The following is a 15000-nucleotide window of genomic DNA, read 5'->3' as shown; positions in this document are numbered from 1 at the left end:
AAAACCAAGAATATCAAACTTATTTACAAAGTCGAGAAACTCTGGATATGTACATCGTGTCATTAAACCACATAATTAAATACAGCCAAGTTTATAACACTACTTACTGCGCCTCGCTCGTCCCGTGAATTATTATACACTTCGCTGACAATATCATTGTCACAACGGATTCGACTGTCCGCTCCCGCGTGTTCCTATTTCGTTGATTCCGGGGTGGATCCAACTCCTTGTCACTTCGTGTTCCTAGATGGCGCTTACGGTGTTTTCTGTACGGAGACATTGACTACGGGTGCATTGTTCGTTTGTGCCGGGCCGAATTCAACAGGTGGCGTATACACCTCTCCCTCTATGTATAGGATTTGTGCGCTTTTTGTCCTTCTTAGCTTGGCGCATAATCGGGTATAGTTTTTCCTTCTTTCTTCAATTTCCAGGGATAATTGTTCATTTACCCAAATTTTTGATCCGACTACTTTTTGCGCTGCACGAGTCCTAATAAATTCCCTGTCCTTGAAATATGTAAATTTGGCTACAATGTTTTGTGGATGCTCAATTAATTAACTCCACTTTCCAATCCTATGGACGCGCTCGAATGAGATTTCATAATCCAATTTGTATTTTCGTTGAATGAAACCCTGTAGGAGCGCCTCAGTATCCTCTCCTCTCTGTTCTGGGATTCCGGAAAATACTAGGTTGTCCCTCATCGATCGGGCCTTGAGATCTGTCACAGAACTTTGCATTTTTTCGTCATTCTCTTTCATTCTTTTCAGCTCTTCTGTTATCTTGCTGTCTGTGAGTCTCTGTGACTGGATGCACTGGTCAAACCTTTTTCTGTTATTACTTATCACTGTCCAGTTTGCCTCTGTTGATTCTTTAACTGAACGAAAACGTTTCCAAGTGCTGGCATTTGTTAATACTAGTAATTGTGTGTCGTGAGTAATTTGGAGATTTTCTTCATATGAATACTGGTCACTGCGTCATATATCTTTATATTTCTTTCAAAAATTAGAATGTTAGATATCAAATCAGGAAAACTTTCCTTGAAAATATATAATCATGTAGAACACAACACGATGCTTCAAGTTTGTCTTTTAAAAAATCATATGACTTCGCTGCATTTGTCATTTCTATTCATCCATTTTGACTATATTAATATCAACTTTGTCTGATCGCGAAATTATATGAAGCCATAAACGATAAGCATCCTTTTGCCCCTTGACGAGTGTCCTTTTGAAAAGTGTCGGATGTCCTTTGTAACGAGGACAGTTCAAGGTTTAACTACCCAGACCTCACCATTGAAATCAAATCTAAGATTGTCTACATTACGATTTTTGCAAAAATGACGACTTTCAATTTTTCAGCATTAACCCTCATATTCCAAGTCTGACAATACAAGAGCATTGCATTTTGCTGTGGTATGAAGTATAAAAATAGTATGATGACTTATCTCCATTGCTTGATGACGTCAAAAGAGACCAGCTTGACGCAATTTAAGTATTATATTGTTTATACATTGTACCAGACAATTGCATCGCTTGGGGTCGAATTTACTAATAAGGAGTACCGGTAAATTTAACCCCAAGCGATGCAATTGCCTGTGGTTTATACTAACAACAGAGGGTTTTAGCCACGAAAATATTCATTAATGTGATTTCATTCAACTGTAATGTGGGTGGTTTCAATGCACTTTTGTCCAAAGGATCCAAAGTTCAGACAAACTTGGGTGTGAAAATTTACATCAAGAACACAAAACTCGAAGTTGTGTAACAATCATTTTACGCGATTACAGGGGTTGATGAGGATCAGTTTCGTTATATAGGATCTTGATCGATCGTCTTGTTTGTCCTCCGGTGAAAAATCGTCGATGTGGCTGGCAATTATATTAATTATGAGTTCAAAGTGATATCCTTGTTTAACAAACTATGGTTCCTCATTCAAAAACTCCTTCAATTGCGAATAAATTGTCTATGGACCCGTGTGTATTTGTTTTGATTTGCAAATATGATAGTGGTCTCTTATGACGTCACAAATTCGGGGAATCAGGAACGATAATCGGGTAACGATTTTCTATTCCGAGTACCTTTGCACTTCGATTTCTTTTCTTTAATATCGTTATTGATTTTAAAAAAGCATTTTTATAAGGAATCTATGAAACAAAGTTGATAATTATGGAGAGAAAAGGTATTGTTAAAAACCGTCTCCTATGATATATCCTATTTTCATATAAAAAACTTAAAAGAGTTTGTGTTGACTTGTTTATGGAGCGCCAAATTAACATAAACTCAAATATTTGAAGATATCTTCAATTATTTGAAGATATCATCAATTCATTTGATGAGCGCAACAATTGAATTAAAAATCTCTTCAAATAATTAATGATATCTTCAATTCTGAATTATCGCGCGTATTAATTGAATTGACGATAGCATAAATTCTTCAGCTGAATTGATGCGCTCTTTAATTGAATTAATGACCTCTCCAAATGAATTAATGATATCAACAATTGAATTTATGCGTGCTACAAATCAATTGATGAAATCAAAAATTGAATTGATGCGCGCATTAATTCATTTGAAGAGAGCAATAATTGATTTAATGCGCACATTAATTCAATTAATAAAAGAATTGGCTTTATGACCCTGACCTGACCTAGGGTATGTTAAATTTACCTAGAGAAGCCATTGTGCTAAAATAAACTTAATATACAGCACAACCAGCCGCAAGACATCTGACCTACTGCCCAAATTGAATAGTGACCTTAACCTAATATCTGGATAGACCAGTAGGTGTGTCGAAGCTTAACTGGCTGCCCTGTAATCCCTCATAGGCTGCTTAGCAGCTGCAATGACAAGAGTGATACAAGTTTAATATTTATTAATTGGATCAGAAACAGGATGCAAATTTACATATATGGTGGAAAGGGTCGCATGCAAACTTTTTGTGAGGAACTGGGGAGGCGGTCAGTGTGCCAGCTTGACACAGGGGGCTCTATGTGGACATAGGTGCCCGAACCTGAACGAGTCCCCACGTTCTAAGGGAGGTAGAGATCTCTGCGCATCTCACCGGTCTCCTGCGTGCTACCTGGTTTAATTAGCAAGTGCGGAGCAAGCTTGTAGACCCTCCTACAGTTGTCGCAACATGCACCAGCCTGTAGCATCCCCTCCCTTAGTAGGAGGTGGATGTGGCCCCAGCTATGAACTAGCTGAGAGCCCCACGAATTAAACTTTAGCAACTTATGCAAGAAATTAGTATTTTCTATGAATATCCACTGACCCTTGACCTAGTTTAATGGTCGTCTGGAGGGTACATGTGAAATACCTGCCCCCTGCTTTAGTAGTAGGTGGGAGGAGAGCCGGGTTTGGCGCAGAATTAGTGATCAACTACCCCAACGCACTCCCCAGTCCGCCACAGACACTGAAACAATGTCCCCCACAAAAATTGATATTTGTATGTTTTTTAGTTTTTTTTTCTTCATGCATACTTGTAATTGGAGGCACTTAAATAGTGGGGTGGGCGACGTGCACCCTCGTCGTCGCCCAGGGCCTGCAGGCGCGAGGGGAGAGCATTTATCTCTACGCTCCCCTCTCAGAACCCTCTGTGCACTCTCAAGCAATGGTTACTAAGACCAAGTTATCACCAAATTGACACATTTCGGTAATCGTTCTCAACTTGAAGATTACCTGCATTTCCTGTAATTTTCGTGAGTATATTTAAAACTTTCAGGATTTCCGACCAGTAATTAGATTGAATTCTGAAGTTGATCATTGCAAAAAGTGTAACTTCAAAGGTAACTAGTTCTAATTGTAACGGGGACCGTTACAGATATTCCCCAAACCTCCCCCAAATAAAATGTGATGTCCTTGTGAATCTATAGCAAAAAATCATTTTATTTTAGCCTTTAATTACATGTAGTACGTTTAATTTGGTAATTTCAGTACCAAGAAATGAAAGAAAGCGTTGCACGTGCATACACGCGCACGCGTATATGATTCCAAATTTTTGTTGATGTCCTTCAACAGGCATTTGTATCATATACTCACAGTATGAATTTCATAACGTTTCCATCAAATATAAGGAAGTTATAGCGATTTTAAAATCGTCCAATCAGAATTCAGCACACGTGCATGCACGTGCTGAGCAGTAATTCTAACCACAGCAATTTTTAAGGAGTACCAAGACACATCTAAAACCCTAATATCAATAGAATTTGATGAAAAACAAAAACGTTATCGTCCTTTAAAAATCGAACATTTGAAAAACGTCGCACGCGCATATTAGTTGGCATTTTTTGTTACACCAATATATAGATACACATATTGTCTACGTATGCTGTGAATATCATCTCATTCGCTTCATAAATAAGATAGTTACAAACGTTTTAGTACTATCCAATCAAATTGAAGTGCATGTGCGTGCAAATTGGTAATTTTGACCATGCAAATCAGTTAAGGGTCTCAATATCTACCTATGATATGAATATCAAGCCATTTCAATGAAGAACAAAAAAGTTAGACTGATTCGAAAGTTAGTGTACAAATTTTGTAATGCATGTGCACGCGCATGCGTGCGCGTGCAGACAAAATTACTATCATTTTTCATATCTACAAATGATATACTACCATGCTATTTAGGTTTCATTTTGATCCCCTTAATATTCTGATTTTCCAATTTTTGTACCAAAATTGCAGTGCACGTGCGCGCGCGTGCATGCATGTGCAGACAAAATGACTATCACCATGCACATCTACAAACGCTATACTATCATCCTGGAAAGTTTCATATCGATCCCTTTTGTAGTTTCTGAGAACACTACCGGACAAAAAAGTACCGGAGAAAAAGAATAATAACTAGACACTCATTACTAGTAATGAGTAGGTCTTCCGTTAGACCACTTCCGGTAAAGAGCTTTCTATTCCTACGAAAACCATTTAAATGTATCAGAAAATGTGCCTTAACAATGAATGAGAAATGTATTATCGAATTTTTTACTCCTTTCTCGTAACTTCCGGTGACGACCGGAAGTACTATTCAGATGCGTTTTCCTATAAATGACATCGATTCTTTACTGTCTATATTCCCTGAAAATTTCACGTCTCTATCTGAAAGAGTTCTCAACAAAAACAAGTAGACTAAAGAAAGAAAAAGTAGCAGGTTACTACCGACCGGAAGTCAATTTTGAAAAACAAAATTATCAAAACTCTAGAAGTTGATACTTTTATTAAGACATGTGAAAATCATATGAAAGACTTCAAATATAAGCGAGATTTATGGGGACAAAGAGACGAAAAGTAAAAAGATATTTTATCAAGAAACCGGAAGTAGTCGTTTTGACCACCGACAGACTCAATATTATTTTGACACTTTGAAAGAGAGTTGATAAACTAGTATAGGTTTCAATTTAAAAGAAAAAGTTTGAAATTTGCGATTCTTTCCATCACTTCCGGTGACGACAGGAAGTGACGGTCGACAAGTTCAACCCCCTACTGCACGCTTACAAACGGAGATTGATCATTCCTGAATATATGATGAACCTATATTTTACCTTTTCCAAGAAAATTGCTGGACAAAATTCCTTTTGAGAAACAGAAAATCGGCCCTATTTTCCAAACGGAAGTGAATTTTGTAAAACAAAAATACCTATAGCAAGGTCATTTCATAAGACATTATTCCTGAAAATTTCAAGAAAATATATCCAGCCATCTCTGAGAAATCACTCGAAGAAATTGGAAAATCGACATTTTTTCAAATACTTCCGGTATAGACCGGAAGTGACGGACGAAAAAATTGAATGCATGTGTACAATGGACTAATGCTAGTTGATCAACTCTACAAGTTTCAAACGTCTATCTATATTCATTATTGAGAAACTGAAAAAACAAGGTTTGAATATGTCCACCCCATATCTCACGACCGGAAGTGAATTTTACAAAAATATTTAAATATATAATCTAGACAATTATATTATCTCTAACATACGTAAAATTCAAATCATTAACTTGTTTTATGACCGAGATTTATGGCACTGAAAAATGAGAGAATGAATAATCTTTCTTTGATATAACCGGAAGTTGGAGTTTCAACTTCCGGTGGGGTCAACATTTTTTGAAAATTACAACAAGACCTAGTAAACCGATATAGGTTTCAATTTGAAAGAAAAAAGTTTGAATTCTATGATTCATCAATCACTTCCGGTGACGACCGGAAGTGACGGCCAACATTCTTAACCCCCTACTGCACGCCTACAAAGTGAGATCTATCAACTCTGAAAATTTGGTGACTCTATCTTTTACCGTTTCTGAGAAAAACGCTGGACAACGAAAACAGCTAATAAGCCGTATTTGCCGACCGGAAGTAAATTTTATAAAAATATTTGAAGTTACTCTAGACATTTATAGTGACTATAATATATGTAAAACTCAACTCATTAACTAGTTTCATGACCGAGATTTATGGCACTGAAAAATGAGAGAATGAATAGTCTTTATTTGATATAACCGGAAGTTGAAGATTCAACTTCCGGTGGGGTCAACATTTTTTGAGAATTAGAACGAGATATAGTAAACCGAAATAGGTTTCAATTTGAAAGAAAAAAGTTTGAAATTCATGATTCCTTTAATCACTTCCGGTGACGACCGGAAGTGATGGCCGACATTCTTAACCCCCTACTGCACGCCTACGAAGTGAGATCTATTAACTCTGAAAATTTGGTGACTCTATCTTTTACCGTTTCTGAGAAAAACGCTGGACAAGATATCTTGTAAAAAGACGAAAATTGGACATATCTTGCGACCGGAAGTGAATTTTGGAAAAAATGAAAAAAATTGCATCGAGGTACCATCGTTCTCTATAACCTGTGAATGTTTCAGGAAAATCCATCCAACGGTCTAGGAGACGAAAGGGAAAAAAAAAATAATAATAATAACTAGACACGATCTCGTTGCGAGCAACGAGTAGGTCTTCCGTCCGATTTGTTGATGCACTCGGAGTTGAAAAAAAAAAAAAAAAAAAATGAGTCCCAATTTAGTTTCCGACTTTAAGACACTTTAGATATAATCAATTTTTCATATCATAAGCTTCTGAAGCAAAGTTGCGGTGAAATTCGTTTGAAATTCGACTCTCCAGGCGAGCCATAAGGCCCGCGGGCCTATTTCTTGATGTCATTTGTTAGCCCTCTATAGACTCAACAACTTTAGTTCTATATGTCTTTACAAAATATTTACCTGTAAAAAGTTATTGAGATCGACCGATATTGACAAAAAATCGACTCTACAGGCGAGCCATTAGGACCATAGGCCTATTTCTTGATATCAATCGATAGATCTCGATAAACTGAACAACTTTTGTTCAATATGTCCTTACAAAATATTTACCAGTTACAAGTTTTTGAAATCGACTGATATCGACAAAAATCGACTCTACAGGCGAGCCATGAGGCCCACAGACCCATTTTTTGATATTGATCGATAGGTTATGACACATTGAACAACTTTTGTTCAATAATGCTTTTCAAAAAATATGTCGTTTTAAAGATATGAGGTGTCAAATATTTACGATTTTGGCCCTTAAAATCTCTAATTACGTAACATATGACCTACTTTTTGATTTGATAAGATCAAGCTCGTTGAGATAAACATTTCCGCTTCTACAACTTATTATAAAATATTAATAGTTTCTGAGATATTCTCAAAAACATTTGGACCCTTCTGAACCCCTAATTTAAAGGGCCAGCCCGTTTTGCTTGATATCGTAAGAAAGGCCTTGTCATTTTAAACATTTTTTGCTCAACAAGTATTTAGAAATTCTTTACCGTTCTCGAGTTATCTCTACAAGAAATATTTAGGGGCCAAACTCTAGCTCCCTAACGGGGCCACATAGGGAAAAAACGAAAAGTACATATTGTTTAGATTATCATTCTGAACAACTTTTGTTCAATAATGCTTTTCAAAATATTTGTCGTTTTCAAGATATGAGGCGTCAATTATTTATGATTTTGGCCCTTAAAATCCCTTATTACGTAACATATGACCTACCTTTTGATTTGATAAGAACAAGCTCGTTTAGATGAACATTTCCGCTTCAATGACTTATTACAAAATATTAATAGTTTCTGAGATATTCTCATAAACCTTTGGACCCTTCTGGGCCCCTAATTTAAAGGGTCAGCCCCTTTTGCTTGATATCGTAAGAAAGGTCATGACATTTCAAACATTTTTTGTACAACAAATATTTAGAAATTCTTTACCGTTCTCGAGTTATTTCTAGAAGTAATTTTTAGGGGCCAAACTGTAGCTCCCTAACGGGGCCACATAGGGTAAAAACGAAATATGCATATTGTTCAGATCATCATTCTGAACAACTTTTGTTCTTTATTGCTTTTCAAAATATTTGTCATTTTCAAGATACAAGGGATAAAAAATTTATGGTTTTGGCCCTTAAAATCCCTTATTACGTAACATATGACCTATATAGAATATCACACTCTAATGTTGATCTCGGACCTGGGATTGGCCCCGAGATCACTCGAGGGGCAATCCCAGGTCCGAGATCAACATTAGAGTGTGATATTGTTTATATCATATACCTAAAACACAACAAGTTGATAAACATTTTTTTTTAAATTGGGTGGGGGGGGGGGGGTCATTGACCCAAACATAAGTACATGGTATACTGTACAACGATATTTGACTATTTCATTCCTTCAGAGAGTTTACTTTAATGGTTACGTTTCCAGTACTATTGACATTGTGAAACATGCTAAAGTCTGGGTTTTGTAGCTTTCTTCCATTGCTGATTTTTATTTATTTTTTCGGATTTACCAAACTCGCCCGTTTTCAATATTTCATATAATTTGTAAGAGTTGTAGAACTTTGTTTACGTGGCGTCATCGTATGAACGGGAATGTTTACAGATCTGATGCTGCTATTACTTTGCTTAAGGAATGTTATCTTATACTGAAGTAAGTTTTTTTTTTACCGTTTCCCATCTGTTTAGCATCTATAAGTCGTTGAAATACGTCGGAAGATAATGGTTCTACTTTTCTCGTTTTATTGCCAAGTCCTCGGGATTTTAGATTTCAGAAATCGTTTTAAAACAGTTTTCTACATCAAAATTGCTGTAAATTAACATTTTATCTCCATTAGGACCGGGGATTTCTGAAAATGTTTCAGTATCACCCTCCATAATCCTCCTACTGTTTTCTGTCACCTAGAACGTTGATTGTTTTGAAATGAAGTTAAACGTGTTATTGTTCTAAATAAACAATTGTTACTTGGGTTACCCCCCTTTGCTTAGATACTCGCTACAATTTAGCGCTGTTTTCAAAAACGTTTTTATTTAATTTTTCTGCTTAAATTAAATTTTGTCGTGGAAGAAAGTATTATATATGAAAAAAATTGTGTCTAACATCATTTTTTCATGTAGTTATGTTAGATTTCAAAAGATTAAAGAAGAAATAGCCATTTGAAATTTGAGGGCGAGACAGCCCCTTGACAACGGGCCGAGACAGAGATATCTCGGCCCTTAGGGCGAGACAGCCCTACCTACTTGCAGCTGTCTCACCCTAGCCAAGATAGGTGTATCAGGGCTGATACACTACTAGGTATATGACCTAAATTTTTATATGAATAGATTTGGATTGTTGAGATGAACATTTTTTGTTCTTTGACTTATACCAAAATATTAACGATTTTTGAGATATTTGATCTAGACTTTGAGCCCTTCTAGATCCCTAATTTAAGGGGCTAGCCCCTAAATCTTGATATTTTCAAAAAGATCTCGTAAATGTGCACAACTTTTGTTCTACATGTCTTAACAAAATATTTGCAAGAAAAAAGATATTGGAGATCAAAGGTCAGAAATCGCCGAAATCGGCGAAAAATTTTGGCATCCATTTTTTCAGGTCCAGGCGACCGTTTAGGCAAATCGCCTCCGGTAAAATTGAATCCCCCACAAATCTTCTAAAATGTTTACTCTATCTTGTGTAGAAATTTCAAGACTCTAGCTTCAAAACTAACGGAGGAGATGTGTGGACAACAAGGCCCTTCAAAAAGTCACTAAAAGAGAGATAACTCCTGACCGGAAGTGACGTCAAGCACGAAATTTTGCAAGCAAAGTCTCGTCACCAAAAGACATCTTTCCTGAAAATTTCGTGAAAATCGATCGAGAAATGGCTGAGAAAAACGCGTGTACTACCAAGGAAAATAATAATAATAAATAACTAGACACGATCTCGTTGCGAGCAACGAGTAGGTCTTCCGTCCGATTTGTTGATGCACTCGGGGTTAAAAAAAAAAAAAAAAGACAAATGAGTCCCAGTTTAGTTTTCGACTTTAAGACACTTTAGATATAATCAATTTTTCATATCATAAGCTTCTGAAGCAAAGTTGCGGTGAAATTCGTTTGAAATTCGACTCTCCAGGCGAGCCATAAGGCCCACGGGCCTATTTCTTGATGTCATTTGTTAGCCCTCTATAGACTCAACAACTTTAGTTCTATATGTCTTTACAAAATATTTACCTGTAAAAAGTTATTGAGATCGACCGATATTGACAAAAAATCGACTCTACAGGCGAGCCATTAGGACCATAGGCCTATTTCTTGATATCAATCGATAGATCTCGATAAACTGAACAACTTTTGTTCAATATGTCCTTACAAAATATTTACCAGTTACAAGTTTTTGAAATCGACTGATATCGACAAAAATCGACTCTACAGGCGAGCCATGAGGCCCACAGACCCATTTTCTGATATTGATCGATAGGTTATGACACATTGAACAACTTTTGTTCAATAATGCTTTTCAAAAAATATGTCGTTTTAAAGATATGAGGCGTCAAATATTTACGATTTTGGCCCTTAAAATCTCTAATTACGTAACATATGACCTACTTTTTGATTTGATAAGATCAAGCTCGTTGAGATAAACATTTCCGCTTCTACAACTTATTACAAAATATTAATAGTTTCTGAGATATTCTCAAAAACATTTGGACCCTTCTGAACCCCTAATTTAAAGGGCCAGCCCGTTTTGCTTGATATCGTAAGAAAGGCCTTGTCATTTTAAACATTTTTTGCTCAACAAGTATTTAGAAATTCTTTACCGTTCTCGAGTTATCTCTACAAGAAATATTTAGGGGCCAAACAGTAGCTCCCTAACGGGGCCACATAGGGAAAAAACGAAATGTACATATTGTTTAGATTATCATTCTGAACAACTTTTGTTCAATAATGCTTTTCAAAATATTTGTCGTTTTCAAGATATGAGGCGTCAATTATTTATGATTCTGGCCCTTAAAACCCCTTATTACGTAACATATGACCTACTTTTTGATTTGATAAGAACAAGCTCGTTTAGATGAACATTTCCGCTTCAATGACTTATTACAAAATATTAATAGTTTCTGAGATATTCTCATAAACCTTTGGACCCTTCTGGGCCCCTAATTTAAAGGGTCAGCCCCTTTTGCTTGATATCGTAAGAAAGGTCATGACATTTCAAACATTTTTTGTTCAACAAGTATTTAGAAATTCTTTACCGTTCTCGAGTTATTTCTAGAAGTAATGTTTAGGGACCAAACTGTAGCTCCCTAACGGGGCCACATAGGGTAAAAACGAAATATGCATATTGTTCAGATCATCATTCTGAACAACTTTTGTTCTTTATTGCTTTTCAAAATATTTGTCGTTTTCGAGATACAAGGGGTAAAAAATTTATGGTTTTGGCCCTTAAAATCCCTTATTACGTAACATATGACCTAAATTTTTATATGAATAGATTTGGATTGTTGAGATGAACATTTTTTGTTCTTTGACTTATACCAAAATATTAACGATTTTTGAGATATTTGATCTAGACTTTGAGCCCTTCTAGATCCCTAATTTAAGGGGCTAGCCCCTAAATCTTGATATTTTCGAAAAGATCTCGTAAATGTGCACAACTTTTGTTCTACATGTCTTAACAAAATATTTGCAAGAAAAAAGATATTGGAGATCAAAGGTCAAAAATCGCCGAAATCGGCGAAAAATTTTGGCATCCATTTTTTCAGGTCCAGGCGACCGTTTAGGCAAATCGCCTCCGGTAAAATCGAATCCCCCACAAATCTTCTAAAATGTTTACTCTATCTTGTGTAGAAATTTCAAGACTCTAGCTTCAAAACTAACGGAGGAGATGTGTGGACAACAAGACCCTTCAAAAAGTCACTAAAAGAGAGATAACTCCTGACCGGAAGTGACGTCAAGCACGAAATTTTGCAAGCAAAGTCTCGTCACCAAAAGACATCTTTCCTGAAAATTTCGTGAAAATCGATCGAGAAATGGCTGAGAAAAACGCTTGTACTACCAAGGAAAATAATAATAATAATAATGAAGAAGAAGAACGCGAACAATAATAGTAAGGTCTTCCGCAGGAGACGGAAGACCTTAATAACTAGACACGATCTCGTTGCGAGCAACGAGTAGGTCTTCCGTCCGATTTGTTGATGCACTCGGAGTTAAAAAAAAAAAAGAAAAAAAAGACAAATGAGTCCCAATTTAGTTTCCGACTTTAAGACACTTTAGATATAATCAATTTTTCATATCATAAGCTTCTGAAGCAAAGTTGCGGTGAAATTCGTTTGAAATTCGACTCTCCAGGCGAGCCATAAGGCCCGCGGGCCTATTTCTTGATGTCATTTGTTAGCCCTCTATAGACTCAACAACTTTAGTTCTATATGTCTTTACAAAATATTTACCTGTAAAAAGTTATTGAGATCGACCGATATCGACAAACAATCGACTCTACAGGCGAGCCATTAGGACCATAGGCCTATTTCTTGATATCAATCGATAGATCTCGATAAACTGAACAACTTTTGTTCAATATGTCCTTACAAAATATTTACCAGTTACAAGTTTTTGAAATCGACTGATATCGACAAAAATCGACTCTACAGGCGAGCCATGAGGCCCACAGACCCATTTTTTGATATTGATCGATAGGTTATGACACATTGAACAACTTTTGTTCAATAATGCTTTTCAAAAAATATGTCGTTTTAAAGATATGAGGCGTCAAATATTTACGATTTTGGCCCTTAAAATCTCTAATTACGTAACATATGACCTACTTTTTGATTTGATAAGATCAAGCTCGTTGAGATGAACATTTCCGCTTCTACAACTTATTATAAAATATTAATAGTTTCTGAGATATTCTCAAAAACATTTGGACCCTTCTGAACCCATAATTTAAAGGGCCAGCCCGTTTTGCTTGATATCGTAAGAAAGGCCTTGTCATTTTAAACATTTTTTGCTCAACAAGTATTTAGAAATTCTTTACCGTTCTCGAGTTATCTCTACAAGAAATATTTAGGGGCCAAACTCTAGCTCCCTAACGGGGCCACATATGGAAAAAACGAAATGTACATATTGTTTACATTATCATTCTGAACAACTTTTGTTCAATAATGCTTTTCAAAATATTTGTCGTTTTCAAGATATGAGGCGTCAATTATTTATGATTTTGGCCCTTAAAATCCCTTATTACGTAACATATGACCTATTTTTTGATTTGATAAGAACAAGCTCGTTTAGATGAACATTTCCGCTTCTATGACTTATTACAAAATATTAATAGTTTCTGAGATATTCTCATAAACCTTTGGACCCTTCTGGGCCCCTAATTTAAAGGGTCAGCCCCTTTTGCTTGATATCGTAAGAAAGGTCATGACATTTCAAACATTTTTGGTTCAACAAGTATTTAGAAATTCTTTACCGTTCTCGAGTTATTTCTAGAAGTAATTTTTAGGGGCCAAACTGTATCTCCCTAACGGGGCCACATAGGGTAAAAACGAAATATGCATATTGTTTAGATCATCATTCTGAACAACTTTTGTTCTTTATTGCTTTTCAAAATATTTGTCGTTTTCGAGATACAAGGGGTAAAAAATTTATGGTTTTGGCCCTTAAAATCCCTTATTACGTAACATATGACCTAAATTTTTATATGAATAGATTTGGATTGTTGAGATGAACATTTTTTGTTCTTTGACTTATACCAAAATATGAACGATTTTTGAGATATTTGATCTAGACTTTGAGCCCTTCTAGATCCCTAATTTAAGGGGCTAGCCCCTAAATCTTGATATTTTCGAAAAGATCTCGTAAATGTGCACAACGTTTGTTCTACATGTCTTAACAAAATATTTGGAAGAAAAAAGATATTGGAGATCAAAGGTCAAAAATCGCCGAAATCGGCGAAAAATTTTGGCATCCATTTTTTCAGGTCCAGGCGAGCCTTTAGGCAAATCGCCTCCGGTAAAATCGAATCCCCCACAAATCTTCTAAAATGTTTACTCTATCTTGTGTAGAAATTTCAAGACTCTAGCTTCAAAACTAACGGAGATGTGTGGACAACAAGGCCCTTCAAAAAGTCACTAAAAGAGAGATAACTCCTGACCGGAAGTGACGCCAAGCACAAAATTTTGCAAGCAAAGTCTCGTCACCAAAAGACATCTTTCCTGAAAATTTCGTGAAAATCGATCGAGAAATGGCTGAGAAAAACGCGTGTACTACCAAGGAAAATAATAATAATAATAATGAAGAAGAAGAACGCGAACAATAATAGTAAGGTCTTCCGCAGGAGACGGAAGACCTTAATAATGAAGAAGAAGAACGCGAACAATAATAGTAAGGTCTTCCGCAGGAGACGGAAGACCTTAATAATAAACAGTAGAATCACTAGAAGGTCTTCCGTTAGAAACGGAAGACCTTAATAATAATGAAGAAGAAGAACGCGAACAATAATAGTAAGGTCTTCCGCAGGAGACGGAAGACCTTAATAATAATAAACAGTAGAATCACTAGAAGGTCTTCCGTTGGAAACGGAAGACCTTAATAATAATAAGAAACAGAGTAAAAACAATATGTTCCCAAACTTTGTTTGGGGAACATAATAAATTAACAACAAGGTCATCTCAATTCTGTGGGGTGGGCGACGTGCACTCTCGTCCGTCACCCAGGCCC

General features: G+C 36.1%; 1 protein-coding gene across 1 annotated transcript in view; it reads left to right on the top strand.

Moving 5' to 3' along the window:
* The window catches only part of LOC125646580 (calmodulin-like), a 45261-nt gene that overhangs the window by 5049 nt on the left and 25212 nt on the right, over window positions 1-15000 (top strand). The window lies entirely within an intron of this gene.

This window comes from Ostrea edulis, chromosome 6 (genome assembly GCF_947568905.1).
Source record: "Ostrea edulis chromosome 6, xbOstEdul1.1, whole genome shotgun sequence".
NCBI lineage: Eukaryota > Metazoa > Mollusca > Bivalvia > Ostreida > Ostreidae > Ostrea > Ostrea edulis.
This window is presented reverse-complemented; position numbering and strand designations above follow the sequence as displayed.